The sequence below is a fragment of the Cetorhinus maximus genome, chromosome 22, assembly GCF_964194155.1.
Source record: "Cetorhinus maximus chromosome 22, sCetMax3.hap1.1, whole genome shotgun sequence".
Classification (NCBI taxonomy): Eukaryota; Metazoa; Chordata; class Chondrichthyes; order Lamniformes; family Cetorhinidae; genus Cetorhinus; species Cetorhinus maximus.
Genome location: NC_135900.1, coordinates 2,024,560 through 2,041,585, shown reverse-complemented (window position 1 = coordinate 2,041,585; position 17,026 = coordinate 2,024,560).

Here is a 17,026-nt window from a genome sequence, read left to right as displayed (position 1 = left end):
ACATGAGAATGTGAAAGACACTATGATCTGAATATTTCAGATGGTGGAGTCTAGCTTCCCACCATCCGAAGTGTTGGCGGGGAACACATCCCCGATGTCTCCGAGTGTCCCAGAGCCATTTCATGCTTGAATGAGCATTAATTGGCTGTGGGCGGGACTTACGCCCCTCACTTATGGGGGGAGGCGATAGCAAAGCGGGATTGTCGCTGGGCTAATAATCTAAGGCCCCAGGGTAATGCTCTGGGGACCCGGGTTCGAATCCTGCCACAGCAGATGGTGGAATTTGAGTTCAGTAAAAATATGGAATTAAAAGTCTAATGGTGACTATGGAATGATTGTTGTAAAAACCCATCTGGTTCACTAATGCCCTTTATGGAAGGAAATCTGCCGTCCTTACCTGGTCTGGCCTACATGTGACTCCAGACCCACAGCAATGTGGTTGACTCTTAACTGCCACCTGAAATGGCTGAACAAGACACTCAGTTCAAGGGCAATTAGGGATGGGCAACAAATGCTGGCCTTGCCAGTGACACCCGCATCTCAGGAAAGAATAACACTGAGACCATGGTACACTGACCCTCAGGGATCTCTGCCAGATCTCCCTACGCATCCCACTGGACATCCAGCATCCACCACCTGAACAGCCCCAGGGTAATGGATAACTCCAGAGGCTCATCATCTGCCTCGGGCTCAGCTTCATCCTGGTCTCCAGCAATCGTCTGACTGCCAGGACCATGGGGACTCTCTGCCTCTGCCAGCTCCTCAGGCTAGTGTACTGTGTCTTCACCGCCGTGCAGTACCATCTGATCCAAAGCACAGATGCCCACCAATGTTCCTGTATCTGCGCTGGTGCATGGTGCAGAGGGAGGTCAAGTGAGGGTCCTCGGGGTCTTTCTGAGGGAGGAAGAAACAATGTCAATCTTGAAAAGCACTACGAAGCCAGAGTGCATGCAGTCTGGTTGCTCCTCAGAATGGACATCTTGCTAAGCAAAGAATTCTGAATGGACAGCCACTGCCCTACATCTCTCATACCCTCCCCCAATCTCTTCCCTGTCCACTGGACTCTTGCCTTCAACCGACACCCCTGCCTCCCCGTGACCAGTGGACCTGGCTCCACATTCGCAGACCATCTCTAGCGCTTGCTCCTCTGCCCGACTTAGGGGAAGAAGGTTTGGGCCCTGAACGTCCGTCCATCTTGGTTCCTGCACATTGTGACTCCTCTTCTCCTGTAAGGACAAAAGGGCTTTCATTAGTCCCCCTCTACATGCCGGAACATTCCAACCTCCTGCCAAAAGACGCAGGTTTAGGTATACTTCACATTGCCGCACCTCCCCCTGATATGGATGCCAGCCATGGTCTATCAAGGTATAGTATTATGTGCCACATAACATTCAGCATTTCATACCCGTGAGCATCAGCAAGTGCTGCCGCCCACAGAGACATGTATTCAGGGTTCCAGCTGGAATCAGTACTGATCCTGGCTGAGGGCAAAAGGCCATTGAAACTTTCCCTACGCTGGTTCCAGGTACTGAAAACAACATCATGGCCATTGACCAGGCCTGTCCCCTCCACCCAGGCCCTCTTTGCCATGTGAAGCGGCCTCCTTTTACCATCTCATGGCAGCAGGATGCCACATTGGGCACTCCGACAAAACCATAAGGCACTCATTGGAAAAACGGGGGAGCAGGCTGGCTCCGGGCATTTCCATCATGCCTGGCGTGGGCTCTGGGTACTGGTGACATTCTGGAGACAGCAACAGCACCATAACTGAAGTGATGTGCTGAAAAATTCCAATTTCAAAGCAGCTCCCTGAAGCTCCTGAGCGCAGAATTCCTGCTTTCAGGGAGTTCCATTTAAACCCCCTGCCCACACCCCTACTGGCCCTGGCGCTCCCCACTCCTGCCGGCAGTGCTAGGCCTGTTTCAGCACCTGTTTCACACTGACCGGCAGTTAATTAGGCAGCCAGCGTGAAATTGATGTCAAGAGCTGATCACGGATGGGAGAGGATTTCAAATCCCGCTCTGGTCCCGCTGATCACGCTCACCCAACAGGCTAAAAATTCAGGCCAGGGTTCCTGGGGGTGGTTCACAGTTCAAGCAGTTTAATTTGAGAGTCTTAGAGAAAGCTGGAGTGAAGGAAATGCAAACATATGAACATAAGAAATAGGAGCAGAAGTCGACCATTGAGCTCCTCGAGCCTGCTCCATCATTCAATAAGATCATGGCTGAACTGTTTGTGTTTCAAATTCCACATTCTTATCTACCCCCGATAACCTTTGATTCCCTTGCCTAACAAGAATCTATCTACCTCTGCCTTAATAATATCCAGTGACCCCGCCTCCACCACCTTCTGAGGCAGAGAGTTCCAAAGTCACACAACCCTCTGAGGGAAAAAAAGTTCTCCTCATCTCTGTCCTAAAAGGGTGATCCCCAAATTATAAATTAGTGCCCCCTAGTTCTGGACTCACCCACAAGAGGAAAAGCACTTTCCGTCCACCTTGACAAGACCACTCAGGACATTATATACTTCAGCCAAATCACCCTTCACTTTTCTAAACTCCAGTGGAAACAACCCACTGTATCAATCTAGTAAACCTCCTCTGAACCGCCTCCAATGCATTTACATCCTTCCTTAAATAAGGAGACCAAAACTGCACATAATATTTGAGGTGTGATCTCACCAATGCCCTGTATAACTGAAGCATAACATCCTTACTCTTATGTTCAATTCCTCTCATAATAAAGGATAACATTCCATTAGCCTTCTTAATTACTTACTGTACCTGCATACTAACTTTTTGTGACTCATGTACTAGAACACCTAGATCTCTCTGCACCTCAGGATTCTGCAGTTGTTCTCCGTTGAAGTAATACTCTGCTTTTTTATTCTTCCTGGCAAAGTGGATAACCTCACATTTTCTCATATTATACTCCATCTGCCAGATTTTTGCCCACTCGCTCAACCTATCTATATCTGTTTGCAACCTCCTTATACCCTCTTTACAAAATATTTTCCTACATATCTTTGTGCCATCTGCAAATTTAGCTACCATGCCTTCATTCCCCTCATCTAAGTCATCGCTATAAGTTGTTAAAATTTGAGGCCCCAGCACAGACCCCTGCAGGACCCCACTCATCACCTCTTCCCAATCAGAAAAAGACCTATTAATGCATGCTCTCTGTTTTCTGACAACCAGCCAATCTTCTATCCACATGTATTTCTTTAAGCAGAATTTTATTGAAATTCTAGGTGTTGGCTAAAGAAGTTAAAATTTGTGTTAACTGAAGGACTCTACTAACAGTGAGTTGAATTTCTGGTATAGCCAAGCTGAGGAGAGGGAGAGAGAGAGAGGGAGCAAGAAAGAGAGAAAGGGAGAGAGAGCATTTCAGATACAAAACTCCATAGTTAAAGAATATTAGAAGCAGGAGATTTCTGACCCAAGTTGGCCATGCTTAAGGTGCCAGAGACGCTTATGTTGAATGGGGAGTTTGCAACATTAGGACAGTTGGAGGAGATTTGAAGGCACAAGCTTGCTGCAAGTAAATGGAAGGCCCAAGAAATGTCAGCCCATATATGGATCGTTGAAACAGTAGTCAGAGCAAGCAGTTACTCTTTAAAATTCTGATAAGTATCAGACTTGAGGGTTTTGGGGTGTAAGTCTAATAGGTGTAGAAGGAACGTGGAGTTAAGACATTCAGTTTAGAGTATAGGTGATTGTTTTCATTGTATTTTTTAATTATCTTTAATGTAACTGATATGGGGAAATGGTGGTTTAGTGGACTGGTAATCCAGAGACCCAGGCTAATGCTCTGTGGACATGGGTTCAAATCCCACCATGGTGGCTGGTGGAATTTGAATTCAGTTAATAAACTTGGAATATAAAGCTTCCCTCAGTAATGGTGACCATGAAACTATCATCGATTGTCACAAAAACCCATCTGGTTCAATCATGTCCCTGAGGGAAGGAAATCTGCCGTCCTTACCTGATCTGACCTACATGTGACTCCAGACCCACAGCAACGTGGTTGACTCTTAACTGCCCTCTGAAATGGCCGAGCAAGTCACTCAGTTCAAGGGCAGTTAGGGACGGGCAACAAATGCTGGCCTTGGCAGCGACACCCACATCTCAGGAAAGAATATCGAAAAAGAAACCTGACTATTTGAGATACAGAGTAGTTATTAGAATTCACGATCTTTGATTCTTGTATTGTAAAATTATTTTGTTTTAAGCTGTGAACCTTATGGCTTTGTTCTTTCCGTAAAAGCTGGATTTCAGATTCTATGACAAAACTAAAAACGCCCTGCTCTCTACTGAGATCATAACAGGAGAAAGACAGAATAGAAGGCACAGACAGCAACAGCAATTGCCTGAAGGTGCAGGGACATGAAATTTACTGATGGCGTTGTGATTGTTGACAGTTTGCTGATTGTTTGTCTCCCAGTTAAGGAACCGGCTACTGGGGGTTGAGCAACGTTTGCCCTAAGGTCAATGTTCTTAATGCATAGGCAGAGCAGCACCGTGATAAAAGTGGACAGTGAAAATGAGACGATAGAATTGGTGAACGAGCTTAATTGGAGCTCATTTGTACAGCACCAGGGGGATTTGAGAAATGTGTTTGATGAACTCTGGGATGGGAACCAAGGTTGTAAACTATGAAAATAAGTGTTTATGCACTGAGTGTTCAGTCAATATTTGTACACTGTTCTTAGAGGTGAATGATGAATAAGGTACAGTACATGAAGTCTTATCCTTTGGATCACATATTAGGATTAATTTTGACCTTGGGTGATGGTGTGAAACTGGTGTAATTGGATAACCCGCCCATTCTGTACCTCCTCCACTTCACTTCAATGGGAATGAAAATCAGGAAAGACGTGTAATGGGGTTGATCCAAGTCACTCCCCTGCCCAAAATCAAACTCACCCTTATTATTGTACCCTGACAGGATGTTAGACTGCAGGTAGATGCAACATTCAGTGCTAACGTGGTCAGGAAGAGTGGCCCTGTACAGAGTAACAGAACGTGTTAGGTGAAGGTTATCAAGATAGTGCTGAAGGGATTCCTGTCATAAAGAAATAATCTCGGAGGAAGCAATTGCTAGCATTCTTAAACTGATGGGGTAACATTATCCAGGGTGAAAAACATTATCCAGGGAATTTTGAGTGCTCGTTGCGAAAATGTGTGTGGTATGGTTGAAGATCAGCACTTATAGAAAATATTGAAGTGGATTCCAACTGGAAAGTGTGGAGGGGAGATGAAAGGACTATGTCCATGTCTGATTGGTTTATAACAAGATTTCCTGGTGACCTGTTATGTTCTTCTCCCTCCTGTTCCCCTTTTTTTATGACGGTTCAGTCTGATTAAAGCTGGAATGGGGCAGAGGGGAGAGACCGACGTGTCAAAGCGCTCCTTAATGATCTAATTAAGCAACCCAGCATGCTGGACTCTATTCAGAGACAGTGGGTTTTGCTCAGTGATGGGATGCTGGCAGATGCTTAGACAAGTAGACAGTTCCATGGTCTACCTTTTGGTACCTGCACCACACAACTGTCTTTTAAATCTGCCCTCTGTTGACTTTTTAGCAGGATTCTATCATCACAAAATCCTCAGCATGCAATAAAGAGAAACAACAGCAAAAATAGCAATAATAATGTGTTTCAGCAGGACATATCCATTTGTATGTTAGTATATATTGAGTCTACAGATTATTATTTCAACAGTGTATAATCCAGGCTCTTGTTTAAAGTATGTTTCACTTTCTGGCATCAGAGGTTGATTAAGAGGAGAAAATAGAGTATGAGACTAAACTTGCAAGGAACATAAAAGCCGACTGTAAGAGCTTCTGTAAAAGAATAGTGAAGACAGATGTAGGTCCCTTACAGTCTGAAACAGGAGAATTTATAATAGGGAACAAGGAAATCACAGAGCAATTAAACAACTACTTTAACTCTGTCTTCATGGAGGAAGACATAAATAACTTCCCAGAAATACTAGGGAACCAAGTGTCTAATGAGAAGGAGGAATTGAAGGAAATTAGTATAACTAAAACAATAGTGCTGGAGAAATTAATGGGACTGAAAGTTGATAAATCCCCAGGGCCTGATAATCTACATCCCAGGGTACTAAAGGAGGCGGCCTTGGAAATAATGGATGTGTTGGTTGTCATCTTTCAAAATTAAGTAGATTCTGGAACAGTCCTGGCAGATTGGAGGGTGGTAAATATTACCCCACTGTTTAAATAAAGGAGGGAGAGAGAAAACCGTGAATTACAGACTGGTTAGCCTAACATCAGTAGTAGGGAAAATGCTAGAGTCACAAAAACAGCCTTCAACCATCGCCCTCTGCCTCCAGCCACTAAGCCAATTTTGGATCCAATTTGTGTCAATCATCCAGACCCTTTAACCTATTAATAACAAAACCGCGAACCCTTGAACCCACTTAACGTTGTGTAAACAAACATTGTGAAATTGACAACAGAGATCAGAGAACCTGAGCTGTCAATCAAACAATGTTTTCTGTGGAGGGGGGGCAGGCGTTTTAGTGCTCTAATTGTTGTCTGGGCTCCCGGCCAGGCATACATTATACAAATTGACACTTCTATTAGCTAGCAGGGAAATGACTTTCTTTCAACATAGGAGAAAGTTATGAGTGAATTACTTTCTTTAAGGTTTTTTTTGAAACATACCACTCTACACTGTCGGGTTCATTGGTTCTAGGCAACGTATAACGCACTGTATTTGGTCACCTCTGGTGAATTTACCTTATTATTCCCAGCACTGATTACCAGTGAATCGACCAATTCTGGTGTATTGAGCATCCCCAATTTTAATCACTCCATCATTGGTGACGTTGTCTTCTGTTGCCTGGCTCCTAATCTCTGGGCACCTCTCCAGCCTCTAACTCACTTTCCCCCTTTAAGGCACTCCTTAAAACCTACCTCTCTGACACAGTTTTAGATCATCTGGCCTAATGTTTCCTAATGTAGCTCAGCGTTAAATTTTGCTTGACAACACTTGTAAAGTACTTGGAACATTTTGTTACATTAAAGGTACTATATAAATGCAGGTTGCTGCTGTTGTTGAGATCTTGCTAGAAATACAAGAATAACACTCGCTTGATAATTATTAATGAATAATGACTTTGCAAACCACAAACAATTAAATAAATAAAAATTTATCACATTCCATAAAACCTTGAAGCACCAATTGAAAAGATCTAAATAAAGAATCAATTCACTGGCTGAATACAATGAATAATTAATGAGCAGTACTTAAATAAATAATTCATTGACTCCATTAAATAGATATATTCCATCACGCTGGGAATAAATTATTGTCCGACAGAGATAAATCAATTAATTCTTTGTTGTTTTAAATAAGTTACAAAGGGGAGGGAAAGCAATTAATAATAATTTTGAAACCAAAGTTCATGTTATTGAGAGGCACGTGGGTATAAAAATAAAAGGATCAGCTGGGTCCTTGACAGAAATCTTTGTATCCTCACTGGCTATGGGTGAGGTCCCAGAGGACTGGAGAATGGCCAATGTTGTTCCATTGTTTAAGAAGGGTAGCTGGGGTAATCCAGGAAATTACAGGCCGGTGTGCCTTACGTCAGTGGTAGGGAAATTATTGGAGAAGATTCTTCGTGACAGGATTTACTACCATTTGGAAGCAAATGGGCGTATTAGTGAGAGGCAGCATGGTTTTGTGAAGGGGAGGTCGTGTCTCACTAACTTGATCGAGTTTTTCGAGGAAGTGACAAAGATGATCGATGATGGAAGGGCAGTGGATGTTATATACATGGATTTCAGTAAGGCCTTTGGCAAGGTCCATCATGGCAGACTGGTACAGAAGGTAAAGTCGCACGGGATCAGAGGTGAGCTGGCAAGATGGATACAGAATTGGCTTGGTCACAGAAGACAGAAGGTAGCAGTGGAAGGGTGCTTTTCTGAATGGAGAGCTGTGACTAGTGGAGTTCCGCAGGGATCAGTGCTGGGACCTTTGCTGTTTGTAGTATACATAAATGATTTGGAGGAAAATGTAACTGGGCTAATTAGTAAGTTTACAGACGACACTAAAGTTGGAGGAGTTATAGATAGTGAAGAGGATTGTCAAAGGATATAATGGGATATAGATCGGTTGGAGACTTGGGCGGAGAAATGGCAGATGGGGTTTAATCCGGACAAATGCGAGGTAATGCATTTTGGAAGGTCTAATACAGGCAGGAATTATACATTAAATGGCAGAACCCTTAAGTGCATCGACGGGCAGAGGGATCTGGGTGTACAGGTCCACAGGTCACTGAAAGTGGCAACGCAGGTGGATAAGGTAGTCAGGAAGGCATATGGCATGCTTGCCTTCATTGGCAGGGGTATTGAGTATAAAAGCTGGGAAGTCATGCTGCAGCTGTATAGAACCTTGGTTAGGCCACACTTGGAATATTGCGTGCAATTTTGGTCGCCACATTACCAGAAGGATATGGAGGCATTGGAGAGGGTGCAGAGGAGGTTTACCAGGATGCTGCCTGGTCTGGAGATTATTAGCTATGAGGAGAGGTTGGAGAAACTCGGATTGTTCTCATTAGAGTGACGGAGATTGAGGGGCGACTTGATAGAAGTTTACAAAATTATGAGTGGCCATGAGCTGGTGCTGACAGTTCACTGTCAAATATCCAGGCCATCAATTAGAACCATTAAATTGTGAAGCACAGGAGGATTTGGCTCAATTTTTTGACTCATTGGTAGGATGTGAGCTTCGCTGGCTGGGCCAGCATTTGTTGCCCATTCCTAATTGTCCTTGAGAAGGTGGTGGTGAGCTGCCCTCTTGAATCGCTGCAGTCCATGTGGTGTAGGTGCACCCACAGTGCTGTTAGGGAGGGAGCGGCAGGATTTTGACCCAGTTACAGTGAAGGAACGGTGATATATTTCCAAGTCAGGATGGTGAGTGACTTGGACGGGGAACTTCCAGTTGGTGGTGTTCCCATCTATCTGCTGCCCTTGTCCTTCTAGATGGTAGTGGTCATGGGTTTGGAAGGTGCTGTCTAAGGAGCCTTGGTGAATTCCTGCAGTGCTTCTTGTAGATGGTACACACTGCTGCTACTGTGCGTTGGTGGTGGAGGGAGTGAATGTTTGTGGATGTGGTGACAATCAAGTGGGCTGCTTTGTCCTGGATGATGTCAAACTTTTTTTTAAATATTCATTCATGGAATGTGGGTGTCACTGGCTAGGCCAGCATTTATTGTCCATCCCTAATTCCCTTGTTCAGGGGGCATTTAAGAGTCAACCACATTGCTGTGGGTCTGGACTCACATGTGGGCCAGAAAGGACAACAGATTTCCTTCCCTAAAGGGTATTAGTGAATCAGGTTCACTCATTTTTACAACAATCGACAATGGTTTTATGGTCATCATTAGATTTTCAATTCCAGGTTTTATTGAATTCAATTTTCAAACATCTGCTGTGACAGGATTCAAATCCGGGTTCCCAGAGCATTACCCTGGATCTCTGGATTACTAGTCCAGTGAAAATACCACTACGTCATCGCCTTCCCCAACCGTCTTCTTCAGTGTTGTGGGAGTTGCACTCATCCAGGCAAGTGGAGAGTATTCCATCACACTCCTGACTTGTACCTTGTAGATAGTGGACAGGCTTTGGGGAGTCAGGAGGTGAGTTACTTGTCGCAGGTTTCCCAGCCTCTGACCTGTTCTTGTAGCCACAGTATTTATATGGCTGGTCCAGTTCTGTTTCTGGTCAATGGTAACCCCCAGGATGTTGATAGTGGGGGATCCAGTGATAGTAATGCCATTGGACGTCAGGGGGCGATGGTTGGATTCTCTCTTGTTGGAGATGGTCATTGCCTGACACTTGTGTGGTACGAATGTTACTTGCCACTTGTCAGCCCAAGCCTGGATATTGTCCAGGTCTTGCTGCATTTGGACATGGACTGCTTCAGTATCTGAGGAGTCGCGAATGGTGCTGAACATTGTGCAATCATCAGCGAACATCCCCACTTCTGACCTTATGACAGAAGGAAGGTCATTGATGAAGCAGCTGAAGATGGTTGGGCCAAGGACACTGCCCTGAGGAACTCCTGCAGTGATGTCCTGGAGCTGAGAAGATTGACCTCTAACAACCACAACCATCTTCCTTTGTGCTAGGCATGACTCCAACCAGCAGAGAGTTTTCCCCCTGATTCCTATTGAATCCAGTTTTGCTAGGGCTCCTTGATGCCACACTCGGTCAAATGCTGCCTTGATGTCAAGGGCAGTCACTCTCGCCTCACCTCGGGAGTTCAGCTCTTTTGTCCATGTTTGAACCAAGGCTGTAATGAGGTCAGGAGCTGAGTGGCCCTGGCAGTACCCAAACTGGGCATGAGTGAGCAGGTTATTGCTAAGCAAGTGCCACTTGATAGCACTGTTGATGATCCCTTCCATTACTTTACTGATTATCGAGAGTAGACTGATGAGGTGGTAATTGACTGGGTTGGATTTGTCCTGCTTTTTGTGTTCAGGACATACCTGGGCAATTTTCCACATAGCCGGGTAGATGCCAGTGTTGTAGCTGTACTGGAACAGCTTGGCTAGGGGTGCGGCAAATTCTGGAGTCGGCAGTGCTATTGGCAGAATATTGTCAGGGCCCATAGCCTTTGCAGTATCCAGTGCCTTCAGCCATTTCTTGATATCATGTGGGGTGAATTGAATTGGCTGAAGACTGGCATCTGTGATGCTGGGGACCTCTGGAGAAGGCTGAGATGGATCATCCACTTGGCACCTTTGGCTGAAGATTATTGCAAATGCTTCAACCTTATCTTTTCACTAATGTGCTGGGCTCCCCCATCATTGAGGATGGGCTATTTGTGGAGCCTCCTCCTCCAGTGAGTTATTTAATTGTTCACCACCATTCACGACTGATGTGGCAGGACTGCAGAGCTTAGATCCGATCTGTTGATTGTGAAATCGCTTAACTCTGCCTATCACTTGCTGCTTATGCTGTTTGACATGCAAGTAGTCCTGTTTTATAGCTCCACCAGGTGGACACCTCATTTTTAGGTATGCCTGGTGCTGCTCCTGGCATGCCCTCCTGCACTCTCCATTGAACCAGGGTTGATCCCCTGGCTTGATGGTAATGGTAGAGTGGGGGATGTGCTGGGCCATGAGGTTACAGTTGGTGTTCAAGTACAATTCTGCTTCTGCAGATGGCCCACAGCGCCTCATGGATGCTCAGTCTTGAGTTGCTAGGTTTGTTCAAAATCTATCCCATTTAGCACAGTGGTAGTGCCACACCCAGTGAGGACCTTGTCTGGCAGCTATGTCCTTTAGGACTCGGTCAGCTTGGTCAGTAGTGGTGCTACCAAGCCCCTCTTGGTGATGAACATTGAAGTCCCCCACCCAGAGTACATTCTGCGCCCTTGCCACCCCCAGTGCTTCCTCCAAGTGCTGTTCAACATGGAGGGGCACTGACTCATCAGCTGAGGGAGGGGGGTACGTGGTAATCAGCAGGAGGTTTCCTTGCCCATGTTTGACCTGATGCCATGAGACTCCATGGGGTCCGGAGTTGATGTTGAGGACTCCCAGGGAAACTCCCTCCCGACTGTATACCACTGTGCCGCCACCTCTGCTGGAACTGTCCTGTTGGTTGGACAGGATATACCCAGGGATGGTGATGGTGGTATCTGGGACATTATGTATAAAGTACGATTCTGTGAGGATGACTGTGTCCGGCCGTCGCTTGTCTAGTCTGTGAGACAGCTCTCCCAATTTTGGCACTAGCCCCCAGATGTTAGTAAGGAGGACTTTGCAGGGTCAACAGGGCTGAGTTTGCCTTTGTTGTTTCTGGTGCCCAGGTCGGTGCCGGGTGGTCTGTCTGGTTTCAATCCTTATTGACTTTGTAGTGGTTCGATGCACCTGAGCGGTTTGCTTGGCCATTTCAGAGCTCATGTTGCTGTGCTGGAGTCACATGTAGGCCAGACCAGGTGAGGACGACAGGGCATTAGTGAACCAGATGGGTTTTTACAACAATCGACAATGGTTTCATGCTCATTGTTAGGCTTTTAATCCCAGATTTTTATTGAATTCGAATTCCACCATCTACTGTGATGGGAACCCGGTATTACCCTGGGTCTTTGGATTACTAGTCCAGTGACAATACGCCCCCGCCTCCCCTCTATCCTCCTCTGTGTCGGCTCTTTTCAAGAGCAAACCAGTCAGTCCCGCCTCCTCCGTCCATAACTCCCTGAAATTGTTCCCTCGTCAACTGCCTATTCTCCCTTTTTCCAGAGAATGTTGCTACCACCTGCAGGGTAAGACCTGGTATTGCAAACTGATTTCAGTAAACCGGGAGGGCAGGTTCTCAATGATGAACTGAGAGGAAGGTATCGCCGAGCGCAATGCCAAGCTGCGAATTGAGTAGGGAGCGTCTCACACTCGTGGCAAAGCTCAGACAATCGTCTGTCAATAAATGTAAAGGATATCAAATTGGGTCGGGCACCTGCAAATCTCCCCATCTCTGATTCCCATCTCTACGCTGCAGCAAAGCCGTGTTTACACACACAGGGCAAAAAGTCATTCCAAAAACAAATCACAGGAATTCCAGCACAAAAGACGCCCAGTTTTTCCCATCATGCCACTGCTTGTACCAGGTGCCACCTTTTGGATGAGACGTTAAATAAAGTTTAACCTCTGCCCTCTCAGGTGGACGTTACAGATCCCATGGTCACTACTTTAACGAACAGCAGGGGAGTTCTCCTCCCTGGCATGGCCAATATTTATCTCTCAGCCAATTGGTGGGATCTTCCTGGGCATTTACTGACATTACAACAGTAACTCCATTTCAGGAAAAATACTCATTGGCTATGAAGTACTTTGAGATCTCCTGAGGTTATAAAAGGTGCTTTAGAAATGTAAGTTCTTCCTATTTTAGATCATCAAATTGTTTGTTTGTTCTGTGGATTCACACGCACTTTGTCCCTTTTGGGGAGTAGTGAGGAAGTGTTGGAAGGATTGACGGGCTGGTTATCAACATGTTAAACCGTGTCATGAATGCTCCTTCTGTGATCAGTTCATCAAAATGAATTGTCAACCCTAATTCCAGTTCTCTACCATTCCCCCTTATCCCCATACCCCTAATTATCCCTTATCCCTATAACCTTATGAAAGATTTGACATTTTGCGTATAATTTGTTGCTAGAAGCAATTCAAACGTTATTCTGAGCGACTGAGTGTGACGTTACATTCTTGAAACTTTGTTGTTATAAGTTAAGATTGCAACACAAAGGTGCATGAGTAGGCCATTCAGCCCCTTGGTCCTGTTCTGTCATCCTGATAGATGATGGTTGACCTGTACTCTGACAACAGAGAGAATGTTTCCTCTCGTGGGGAAGAGCAGAACTAAGGGCCATCAATATAAGACAGTCACCAAGAAATCCAATCGGGAATTCAAGAGAAACTTCTTTACCCGGAGAGTGGTGAGTACCTGGAAGTCCCTAACTCAGGGAGTGGTTGAGATGAATAGTATAGAGACATTTAAGGGGGAAGATGGATAAACAGATAGGATAGGGTTTCAGATCCCGCGGGCGGGCGCGTACCCGACTTGATCGGGCGTAAACTAGCGCATGATGACGTCGGGCCATTAAACAATTGATTAAAAGCTCCTTTTCCGCTGCTCGTCTAACCTCACGGTTGGCGGGCAGGCAAATTGGCCAGGCGGCCTTTGGATTTTTTAGCAAAGCTAATCGGGCGGGATGAGGTTTCTAACATTAATTTTTTAAAAATAAAAATGATTTGACAGTATTTATACGATGCCCCTGTTTGTGTGAGCGAGTCCGATGTGGGGACACATTTTTCCCATTCTCAACATCTTTATTCTTGATTTTACAATTCTCCAGCTCCCTGGGAGTTTCCAGTATGTGCTCCCCCCACGCACACGCAGACTTTAACTCTCGCACTCCCTCCCTCCCGTCCCCCCCACCCCGACAGCACTGAGCTGCTTAGTGCACCTTTCACTCTGGCTGCCTGGCTGTTAATTGGCCAGTCAGCATGAAATCACAGTGAGGGGTGGCCAATCACGGGCGATGGGCCATTTCCCGGCCGCTCCAGGGCCCACCCACCCGGTGAGGGTGGCAGGAATAGATAGTTCTAATGGTGGAGACAGGGGAGGGAAGATGGGAGGAAGCTGGGGCAGAGCATAAATGTTGGCGGGGACCAGTTTCTGCACTGTATAGCCTCTGTATCCCTTTGAATAACTGGATAACCCTACAATAGACAGGGGAGAGAAAAAAGATTAGGAGAAAGGAGCGTAAGGAGAGAGACTCCCCATTCCCTATTGTCAGGATAGTTTCATTTGTTGCCTTTGCCCCAAGTAAGTTAGCCGGAGATTTGCTGATCTTAGCAAAGTAAACCTTGGTGTTTATGGTGCAGCTGATTCACACGGTTTGGTACCTTTATCCTGCTTCTCTCGAGAAAACACGCAATTGAAAATTCTTTCCAACCGTGTCTAAAGGCATGGAGCAGGTGTGGACAAAACGTGTCTAAAGCTGCAGGTTTCTGGGAAAGATTCCCTGGGGAAATGTTTCAGAACAGGTTGAAAAATGTCACCACCATTTGGATCTCAACGCAGTTTGGGTCCATTAACACCAATATTTTGTGACAACGTTTGACCTGGAAGTGGTAACAGGAAGGAAAATGTTTTAATTTGTTAAAGAATCTGTAGTTGTTTTTAAAAACGTTTGGAAATGATTTTGAAGAGTTTGTAAAGGGATCAATTGTAATTATTTGGGTAATAAAAAATACTGATCCATGTGACCTGGCAGCTCTTGACCTGGAAGCTGTGCTAACAGGCAAGAAGTTGAAATAACCGAAGCCAGTTGTGTTCAGTTCTGTAGAGGGGAGAGAATAGACAAGGCCAATTTACAGGGAGCTGTGTATGTGTAATACAGTTAAAAAGGACAGGAAACTGAAAGCAGGGTTAGAGCGGAGATTGTGAAATGGACAATTCTACTGCTACCGCTTCAGTTCTGCCAGAGCTGACCAGACTGTTTAATAAGTTTTATTAAAGGGTTCAGATAAAGGAGTCTCAGGGAATCGGTACTGGACTTTTGTGAAGCTAACTATGGCGGATCTGCAGGAGTGCACCCTGTTGGTGATGACTGTCTCTGGGGAACTCCAGTGGACTGGAGCTACTGTTCTAGGTGACTCGAGGATCAAATCCATTGAGTGGGAAAAGTGAGAGATCCCACATACTGGTGGCCAAGTTGGAAAGACTATGAGAGGAATTGTTCGTGCCCATTGGCACTGGGCATCATGGTGGGCGTGAATGGACAATGTGGTGGGAAAGCCAAAAATCGATTTCACAATGATTCAGTTTGGAATTGTCTGCTGCACCCATCAATGGCAGGTCATCTTTCCCACCACCACCACCACACACCAGGAACTTCATTTTAATATAGCTGCATATTATTATAAACGCTGCTCGCTGGAATCATCCACCTGCACTAGGTCATCTGGGCACATTGGCGTGATTGCACGCCAGCCAACGTGTTTCATAACTGAATATAAGTGACGTGCACCTGACAAGCTGCACTTCACTTGGGATTTCGAGGTTTGTTTGTCTACCTTGCTTCGGGCAGCACTCGCAGTCTCAGCGCCAGGATTCACAGGCAGCACCATGTCACTGTTAGGGAGGCTCAGAGGCAGGTCTCTACCTACTAGACCAGCTGTAAGGCGGGGATGGCTTTTTAACAGCTGCAGGGCTAGGGTTTGCTTGGGGAAGGGGGAGAAGTGGCCTCAGGCAAGGGAAGACGCTGCAGGGTGAGGGCTGTACTGGGGAAGGGGGTATCCCAGGGTGTGTGTGGGGGCACATGTTGATCTGTACAAGTGGCCTCAAGATGGTGAGGGCTGAGGAGGCAGTCTCCAGAGGAGATGAGGCCAGACGGAGATGTGACGGTGTGTGTGAGAGAGTGAGTGGTGATGTCCCTTGAGCTGGCAGTGAGTGAGCTGCCAGTGAATGTGTGATGGGTTTGTGAGTGGGTGAGTTTAGAGCGATGAGATGGTTGCCTTACCCTGGCTGCACGGATGAGATCATTCATCCTCTTTCTGCACTGGATGGTGAACCTTTTCTGTGCAGCATTGGCACTGATCCCCACTGTCTTCGCTGACCAAGCCGGGGTGGTGACACTGATGGGCCTCCTGAGGCCAGAGCAGGGGTAGAGGACACTGCGGCAGGTTCTAACTGTGTCCAGAAGGCGTCCCAGGATGTGTCATTGAATCAGGGGGCTGCAGTTGTCTTGCCTTTCAGGGCCACGTCTTCTGTGCAGCCACCCTGGGCTGGAAGCGCTGAGAGGTGTGCGCGAGGCAGCACTCCAAATACAGTGCCCGGCACAGCGGGCGAGTCCGAGACCACCTGCCAACGGAAAGGCGTTTTGGGACAATTCGGTGCGAAAAGCCACCATTGCAGCCGGCAGGTAAAACATTCTCTTTCCCGCCTGCTACTGCACTTAGTGCAAACCTGGGATGATTCTGCCCGATGAGATTACATTGATACCATGTTTGTGTGGGGAATGATGTGAGTGCTTGTAATTCTGTGCGATGTATCTTTGCTGCATTGACTGTGTTATGACCCCGGCCGGTGTTTACAAACCAAATCCCAGAGGGAAACTTGGCTTACGGGTCACACCCTTTTTTTTGTGTATTGTGAAAACGAGAGAAAGTCGTACTGATCTCAGCAGCAAGAAATCCACTAACAATTTTAGGATTTAAAAAATTAAAAGTAAAAGTTTCATTAACAAGAATAAAATAAATCTTAAGCACACAAGATTACAGGTACACAGTTAAACTTGGGGTGGAACTTTCTGTCCCCACTGGCGTCGGAGGGTGTTTGGTGACGTGAACGGACAATTTGGTGAGAAGACCAAATATCGGTTTCACAACATCGTGAAACCAGTTTCCAATCGTGCGATTAGCCCGTCGATGGTGGGTCCCGTCTCCCGCCATTGGATGTCGGGAACCTCATTGTAAACATCACGATGTCAGTAT